Here is a 9,578-nt window from a genome sequence, read left to right on the forward strand (position 1 = left end):
TACTTAAACAAACAATTAGAAACAATCTCTTGAGACTAGAGATATAGCACAGATGTTAAGAAAATTGCTTTGCAAACAGCCAAGTCCAGTTCAGTCTCCAGTACTGCATAGGGTTCCCCAGGCATGGCCAGGTGTGGTGAAAAAGAACTGAACAACAACAACATAAAATTATTTATGTCACTTTAGAAATAGTCTTATGAGTCTCATGGAAGGATACTGACTATAATGTAAATAGATGGACTCCAAACAAAGCAAATTAAATCAATCAACTGAGTTATCTAGAAGTAAAAGAATACTAATGGTTGAATAAAATGTAAAAGATATCAACATTCAACTTTTAGAACTTAAATGAAAAGAAAGAAATCAACAATGCTATAAACTAAACATTAAAATTAAATCTTTCTTTACTCTAAAATGATGAAAAAAGATCATCTAAATCAAACTTGCACAACTAATCTGTGATTTATTTGGTTGGAATCAGTTCTGATTTTAGGGAAAAATTATGAGAAAAACATTAATTATATCTTTTGTCATGAATTCAACTAGTATAGACTTCTATCCTAAAGACAAGATCCCTTCAACACCTATTTTTTTCCTGTAATATGATCTCAGTAAGAACCCTTTTGATTCATCAAAGGTAGAGGAATGGGAACTATTTTTTCCAAAGAATATAATAATCTTTAAATAAACTTATAGATACATATATTTAGATAAGTCATGCCAGTTTATCAAGAGTGTCAGAAACTTAGACCTTTCTTAGAAAAAAGGTTTTTGTTTTTGTTTTTGTTTTTTTTTTGGTTTGGGTCCCACCTAGGGAGATTTCCAGTCTTACTCTCAGCTCAGCTATAACCCAACAGTATTTGGTGGACCATATGCGGTACTAGGGGGGGACTTATCTAACCATGGTCAGTCACATACAAGGCAAGTACCCCTTTACTACATCTTTGTTACTAGGAAAAATAACTTTTTTTTCATTAAATGTTAAAATTTAAATAACTGGCATATTTATTGGTAGGGATGAACCTACCTTTGGTAGGAATCTTTTCATATACAGTTAATATAAAAGCTGTGACATGGAGTTTTTTTGTTATAAAATTACAAGTGATAGAACATAACAAAAGTTTTTTGTTTTATAACTAGTATTTGGCAACCTGCCAATCTGCAGTTACAGAAAATATATTCTTTATAGTGAATAACCTAATGGAAAAAAAAACCACTAAATTTAGCATATTGAAAAATGAAGAATATAATGGCAATTTCAATTCTTGCCACAAAAAATACAAGAGTAAATGTTTACATAACAGAAACAATAAGCACATCAATAAAAACAGAATAAGTCCTTCATTATCAATAGACATGCCTATCAACCCACCAGTGCACGCACACATCCATTTTGAAGTTATAACCTTATTCGTTGCCTGGGTTTCAGACCAAATAAGCATGGCAGTTGCTATAGTGACAAAATGCTAATTTTGGAAGCAGATTTTAGTACTAGTGGGGACTTATGAGCTTCACAATATGAGTACTTCCTCCACACTTTGCATCATAACCAGACAATAAAACTTTCACTAAAATGTGATTTAATTCTGTCCGTTAAAAGTAATTGTTACTTTTATCAGTTTAATATATATCTAAATAAATAATCTAACTCACCTAACAAGCTACAGTTAAGAAGGTACATGCAGAAGGGCCAATTTTAAAAAAAAAAAAGGGGGTCCAGAAGTTAGCTTAATAATTTTTTCCTTTTCTTTATCTTAGAGGAATCTGTACTTAGATGGCAGGGCTCTTCTTCAACAAACAGAAAAAGTGCTATTAACAGAATGTTAGTTTAAAAAAAAAAGCCCCAGCCCAATCCCTAGTTCCAAATCCAAAACCTCCCAGGCAATAAAAACTCACACAGCTGAAAGTGATAGGTGCCAAAAACCACACATAAACATCTGATTTCAAGCACTTGGTCTCGGGGCCGGGGAGATAGCATGGAGGTAAGGTGTTTGCTTTGCATGCAGAAGATCGGTGATTTGAATCCCGGCATCCCATATGGTCTCCCGAGACTGCCAGGAGCGATTTCTGAGCATAGAGCCAGGAGTAACCCATGAGCACTGCTGCATGTGACCCAAAAACAAACAAAAAAAGAATTTTGTCTCCTCCTTCCAAATAAGTACATTTAGTATTTATATATACAATTAGCAGGTAATTAGAAAAATAAGTAAGCAAAAAGAAACACATTATGCTTGAGTTGTCTCAACCTATTTCCAGATTCTTTATTTCCAAAGGAGCAATAGAAGGCCTTGCCCAGAGTCATCTAAGCTGAAGATGTAAAGATGATCTCTGGCCATTGAATTAACACAAGACAAAAGTTATTTTTTATTTTGAGTTGTATGTGTATGAATTTTTTGTAGTGGTTTTTTTTTGGGGGGGCAGTATTTTTGGATTGCAATCAGCAGCACTCAGCAGTTATGCCTGGCTATGTATTCAGAAATTACTCAGGGTCGGGAGGCCGGAGAGATAGCACAGCTAAAGCATTTGCCTTGCACGCAACTGACCCAAGATGGTCCCTGGTTCGATTCCCAGCATCCCACATGGTCCTCCAGAGTCTGCCAGGAGCTATTTCTGAGAGCAGAGCCAGGAGAAATTGGCCACCTGGTATGGCCCAAAACCAAAATATAAATAAATAAATAAATAACACTAAGAAGCAAAATTATCTCATGGATTAACACATTTCCTTTAAAATCTATTTCTAATAACTACGGACTAATTAATGATATGTATGTGAGTAGGTATGTTGTTGCCAGTAAAACAAATAATAATAGGGGCCGGGAAGGTGGCGCTAGAGGTAAGGTGTCTGCCTTGCAAGCGCTAACGTAGGACGGACCGCGGTTCGATCCCCCGGCGTCCCATATGGTCCCCACAAGCCAGGGACGATTTCTGAGCGCACAGCCAGGAGTAACCCCTGAGCATCAAATGGGTGTGGCCCAAAAACCAAAAAAAAAAAACAAATAATAATAAATATATCAAATCAGGCAATATTTCCTGATGATAAAATAGTCTCAGAATTGGTCATCTTCAGGGGGCAGTGAGGTGGCACTAGAGGTAAGTGTCTGCCTTGTAAGCACTAGCCAAGAAAGCACTGCGGTTGGATCCCCCAGAGTCCCACATGGTCCCCCCAAGCCAGGGGCAATTTCTGAGCACTTAGCCAGGAGTAACCCCTGAGCATCAAACAGGTGTGGTCCCAAAAAACAAACAAACAAACAAACAAAAAGAATTGGTAATCTTCAAACATTGCTATTGCAGATGAGAGCAGAAAATAGTGCAGTAACTTCAAAAACAAAAAAGCTCTCAATTTTTTCCAAAAGTTATAAACAGAATTATCATATGACCCATCATTTTCGCTCTTAATTATCTGTCCAAGAAATAAAAATATATTTCAACCTGAATCTTTTTGTATATTAATGTTCATAAATGTATTCTTCTTTTTCTTTCTTTTTTTTTTTTTTTTTGATGGGGGGCTACTACAATAGATGGTTCTCTGGGCTTCTGACTCTGCACTCAGGGATCACTTCTTGCGGGGTTTGGAGACCACATACGATGCTGGGATAAAACCGGGGTTGGCTAAAGGCAAAGAAAATGCCCTACCTGCTGTATTATAGACCTTTAGATGTAATTTTTTTTTTCACCACAGCTCTTCATTTCCTCACAAAACATATTGATGGGGCCTAATGTTCTTACAGGACAGTAGAAAACCAAAACTCTTTTAAGAAATTGAATACAAAAAGAAGAAACCACCTTACATAAATTAAAGAATGACCAAACTTACAGGTATATATGCAACCATTCCCTTCTACTTGGGGCCAAAGACGCCGCACAGACCTTCAAGTGGCACAGTGACGACACTGTGGCAGGGGTTCAGCCAAGGCAGGCACCAGGGATGGAACGCCTAAACCAAGGGAAATTAACTGGAAGACAGGCCAAGCCAACAGCCCCATATGCAGCCTCGTCATGGCAATTTCTCGAGCTGATTCATTCCAGGTTCCGGAGGTTGCTGGGGTGTGTGTGCCAGCAGTCCCCCTTACCAGAGCTGCCCTCCGACCTCTAGAAGCACTTGTAGTGCACAATGAAGAGTACTCCTGCTTGCTGATCCAAATCTGCCTGAAGGCGAACAGCAAGGCCAGGATGGAGCAGCCGATCCACACTGAGTAGTTGTCGCTTCAAAGGCCCAAAGCTCTTGATCTTCCTGCTGCTGAGTGCCAGGGCTGTAGTCTCCTCCTGCATGCGGTGTCTGTGATGCCGGGGTACATGGTGGTGCACCGGACAGCATCGTGTTGGCATTCAAGTCCTTCCGAATGTCCACGTCATGATGGAGTTGAAGGTGGTCTCGTAGATGCTGCAGGACCGTGGATATCGAGGAAGGATGTCTGGAAGAGCATCTCGGGGCAGTGGAAGCGCTCCTGGCCGATGGTGATGACCTGGCAGTTGGGCAGTTCGTAGCTCTACTCCAGCGAGGATGAGGAGGCAGCCATGCCCATCTCTTGCTCCAAGTCCAGCGCCAAGTAGCACAGCTTCTCCTTAATGTCACACACGATCTCCCCTCGGCAGTGGGAGATAGTGGGTCAGGTCACGGCCGGCCAGGTCCATGCCCAGGATAGCATGGGGTGACGCATAAATGGGCACCATGTGGGTGCCGCTGTGGCCCGAGTCCATCACAATGCCCATGGTACGACACAATACCTACGGGGATGACACAGCCACGCTGATCACGTACATGGTTGATGTGTTAAAGATCTCAAACATGATCTGCATCATCTTCTCACTGCTGGCCTTGGATTGGAGCTTAGGAGGTCAACAGCATGGGGTGCTCCTTGGGGCCACGCACAGCTCTTTGTAGAAGATGCTGTGTCAGATCTTCTCCATGTCATCCCCAGTTGGTGACGATGCCTTGCTCAATGGCGTACTTGAGGGCCAGGATTCCCCTCTTGCTTTAGGCCTTGTCACCATGTACGAGTCCTTCTGATGTCCTTTGATGTCCACCATCAAATCCCGGTGCCAGATCGGGAACACAGTGTGGGCAGGCCGCTGTCCATGAAACCTGCCTTGCACATGCTGGATCTATTGTCGATGATCAGCAAGAAGTCTATTTCCCCCTCCAAGGAGGAGGCGAGCGAGGCAGTCGCAGGGCAGGAGCATAGAGCTGGTGGAGCTAGCAGAGCAATGGGTGGTAGCTACTGAGCAGATGTATTATTCTTCTTTATTTTATTTATTTTTTGGTTTTTGGGCCACACCCTGTGACGCTCAGGCGTTACTCCAGAGCTATGCGCTCAGAAATCGCTCCTGGCTCGGGGGACCATATGGGACGCCAGGGTTTGAACCCAGGTCCCTCTTGGGTCAGCCGCATGCAAGGCATATGCCCTACCGCTGTACTATCACTCCAGCCCCAGATATATTATTCTTAAGAGCCCAAAACTGGAAGCATAGATGCCTTTTGTAGATTAAGTCAGTGATGTAGTTTAAAGTGGGGCAGGACAGCAAACAAGGGTGTATGGATTCAACCCATCTGGAATCAACTTTAAGGGGAGATTACTCGGTTTATTTTAGGTATGAGTCGGATACTTACAATGCACTTCAGTCAATCAGACTAGAAGAAAGTAGGGTGTGGGTGTGAGCTCTGTGTGTTTAAAAGAAAGTAGGGTGTAAGCTCTGTGAGTTTAGGGGATTAGATTAAAACAGGGTGTGTGCTTGGTGTGTTTGGCTACAGTCTATGAACTGGTCCTTGAACAGAAAATAAAGGGGGGGGCCGGGCGGTGGCGCTGGAGGTAAGGTGCCTGCCTTACAAGCGCTAGCCAAGGAACGGACAGCGGTTCGATCCCCCGGCGTCCCATATGGTTCCCCCAAGCCAGGGGCGATTTCTGAGCGCATAGCCAGGAGTAACCCCTGAGCATCAAACGGGTGTGGCCCAAAAACCAAAAAAAAAAAAAAAAAAAAAAAAAAAAAAAAAAAAAAAAAAAAAAGAAAATAAAGGGGGAAATTCTAATACAATAGTGCAATGGGGATGGTAATTGCCTTGCACACGGCTGGCCTAAATTCAGACCCTAGCATTCCACGTGGTCCCCCAAGCAACACCAGGAGTAATTCCTAATTATAGAGCCAGGAGTAACCCCTGAGCATCTCTGGGTGTGGCAAAAATAAATCCTAATAGGATATCACTTAGGAATAAAAAGTAACAGATTTCTGACACGGCATGGATGTGTTCATCATAGATGAATCTCAAAAACAGAATGCTAAGCCAGTTGGGGGGGGTTTCAGGTTTTTTTAAATAAATTTTTAATTGAATCACCATGAAAGTTATAAAGTTGTTTATGATTGAATTTCAGTCATATTGTATATATATATATATATATCCCTCTGACTCATTTCACGCAGCATAATACTCTCCAAATCCCTCCAAATTCATGCAAATTTCATGACTTAATTTTTCCTAATAGCTGCATAGTATTCCATTGTGTAGATGTACTATGATATACTTCTTTATCCATACTTCTCTTCTTGGGCACTTGGGTTCTTTCTAGATTCTGACTATTGTGAATATGCTACAATGAACACAGGCATACACAGGGCTTTTCTGTATTGTTTTTGGGTCCCTAGGTTATATTCCTAGGAGCAGTGATACTGGGTCATGTGGAAGTTCAATTTCTAATTTTTAGAGGAATTTTATTTTCGCAATAGACTGACTGGGCCAGTTTGTCGAGCTCAAATGGTAAGCCCCGATATGAGGCCAATGCAAGTGTGTGTGTGTGTGTGTGTGTGTGTGTGTGTGTGTGTGTGTGTGTTTCAACCCATAGTCTGTGAGGCTAGACTCAGGAAGAGGAAGGAAGACTGTGAGTCCAACACACAGACCATGCACAAGAAAGTATTGTCTAGCAATAATCTTCGTTTATTGAAGGTAGGGAGGTAGGTTTTAAAGGCAAACTTTAGGCAGGAAACAGAATGTTTACATTCTTTACATTGCTCAGCCATTACGGCAACCAGATGGTATGTAAAAATAGCAGTTACAAAGTACATGGTATCATTAACTCAAATGGTATGTAAAGATAGCAGTTGCAATGCATGTTCATGGCACCATTGACCTAGATGTTATGTGAGGAGGGCAGTTCTAATGCTTATGGCACAATTAACCTAGATGGTATGTGAGGACACATTGTTTTACCTGGATGACTTTCTTCTTGGCTCAACCTGCACTCATAATAGCAAAGAACACAAGTCTCTGAACAGAGACATTTTTATATTTAAGGTCAACTTGCTGAAATCCCCTTACATCCCAGCTTCTTTCTCCCACACAGTTGACATTCCCACCAATAAATGAGAAAGCCTTTCTCCCTCATCTGCACAAACAGATGAGGGTTGTTCTAGTTCTTTTCAATGAATGCCAATTTTCGTGTTATAAGATCCTATTGTTATTTTGAAATGCATCTCTCTGATGATTAGTGATGTGGAGCATTTTTGGTTTTTGGTATTTTGGGGGCCACATCCAGCAGCGCTTAGGGATTACTCCTGGCTCTGTTCTCAGAAATCACACCTGGCAGGCTAGACATGCATCAAATTCAGGTTGGCCAAGTGCAAGGTAAATGCCTACCCACTGTGCCATCATTCCAGTTCCTGATGGGGAGCATTTTTTCTATTTGCCTTTTGTGTTTCTTCTTTGAGAAAATTTCTGTTCATCTCTACTCCCCATTTTATGATAGAGTTGGACATTTTTTTTATAAATATTTATTTTACTTTGATTTTGGTTTTATTTTTGATTCACACCCAGATGTTCTCAGGGGTTACTCCTGGCTCTGCACTCAGAAATTGCCCTTGGCAGGCTCGGGGGACCATATGGGTTGCTGGGAATCAAACCGAGGTTCATTGAGATTGGCTACATGCAAGGCAAACACCCTACTGCTGTGCTATCGCTCTGGCCCTGGAGTTGGATTTCTTTTTATTATTATAAATTTCAGCCAGTGACTCCTATATCTTTAATATCAATCCCTTATCAGATGAGTGTTGGGTAAATAATTTCTTCCCATCTGTTGGCAGTCTTTGTAACCTGGTCACCATTTCATTTGAAGTACAGAGCTACTTTAAGGTAGTCCCATTGTTTGTCTTTGGCTCCACTTGCTTTGTCAGTAGTATTTTAGCCTTGAAGATGTCTTTAGATTCAATATCATGTAGAGTTCTACCTACATTCTAGGTACTATATGGATTCATATGATCTGATATCAAGGTCTTTAATATGTTTTTAATTGACTTTTGTGCAAGAAATTAAGAGACTCTAATCTTTTAGGACTTCTCTTCATCTAACAAGTAAAGATTCTGGCAGTATTACTGCAACTCTGATGTTCTGATGTTCTCTGTGGTTTCTACCACAAATTTTATAGTGGTGTATTTTATTGCTTTGATATTCAAAATCATTTTGTTTATTTGAGCTTCACCTAACATTGCACAGTTCTGCTGAGGGATGATCATTCCTGGTGGTGCTGGGGGATGGTATGCAGAGACAGGGATCTAATTTGGGTTGGCTGTGTACAAGGCAAGTGCCTTGCCCAAAGTACTACGTCTCTGGCTCTGAGCTATATTTATAATACTGGAAGATAGCTCAAAGGGTCAGTAGACATACTTTGTACAGACTGTGGTATACATGGGTTTGGTCACTAGCCCCATAGATTCCCTTATCTAGAAAGATCACGTAGCTATCATGGCAAAGGAAAAATATAAAAGATCAAAATCCAGCCTCACACACAAAAAATGCGCATCATCATTTATTAGAAAATTAAAAATCAAGATAATTCCAAATAAGGTATCACCTTACACCAGTAAGAATATCAAAAATAGTGGCAACAATCTGTGTTGGCAGGGATGTAGAGAAAAAGGAACTCTCATCCATGCTGTTGAGAATATTGTCTGCTTCAGTGGTTTACATAGGGGTTGTGGAAAACACTTGGGCCCCAGAGTATAGTGAGGAAAAAGAATCAGAGTGGGAGAGGAGAAAAAGAGATGTGAAATAACAAAGGACAGGGGCCTAGGGGACTCGGGTGCACTAGCGGTGTTAAGAACAGAACTAAATAGCCAAGCCCTGGAGACAACAACATTGAAATCATGAGACCCAAAATACAAGCACCAAACTTAAAAAGGTGCCTGTCGTGATGGCATGCCGTAGGCGGGGGAGTGGCAGCTTGGGATGTATTTTGGGAACATCGGTGGAGGGAGGCTGACATTGGTGGTGGGACTGGTGCTGAAAAACTATAGATCTCAAACAACTATGAATAATCTGGTAGATCACGATGTTTTCGATTTAAAAATTTAAAAAAGGAAACAAGAAAAAATTGGTAATAACTAAGTAATATTTAGATGTTCAGTAGATAATAAAAGGCATCAGAGCAGGACGTGCACGAAAATTTGCCCTCGAAGAGTAAAACATCTCTAAGCTAAAACGCTGCTGGGAGGGTTCCCACGAGAAAACACACCAGGTGGTCCCCAAGACTGCACCAAGGTGCTGGAGCCGCAGCCTCGCTGAAGCAATCCTCGATTATGACCTAAAAATGACTTGC

General features: G+C 41.2%; 1 pseudogene; it reads right to left on the reverse strand.

Moving 5' to 3' along the window:
- Positions 1 to 3,869: 3,869 nt before the first annotated feature.
- On the reverse strand, positions 3,870 to 7,008 carry LOC126001692 (actin, clone 302-like; annotated as a pseudogene).
- Positions 7,009 to 9,578: the final 2,570 nt, after the last annotated feature.

This window comes from Suncus etruscus, chromosome 2 (genome assembly GCF_024139225.1).
Source record: "Suncus etruscus isolate mSunEtr1 chromosome 2, mSunEtr1.pri.cur, whole genome shotgun sequence".
Taxonomy (NCBI): Eukaryota; Metazoa; Chordata; class Mammalia; order Eulipotyphla; family Soricidae; genus Suncus; species Suncus etruscus.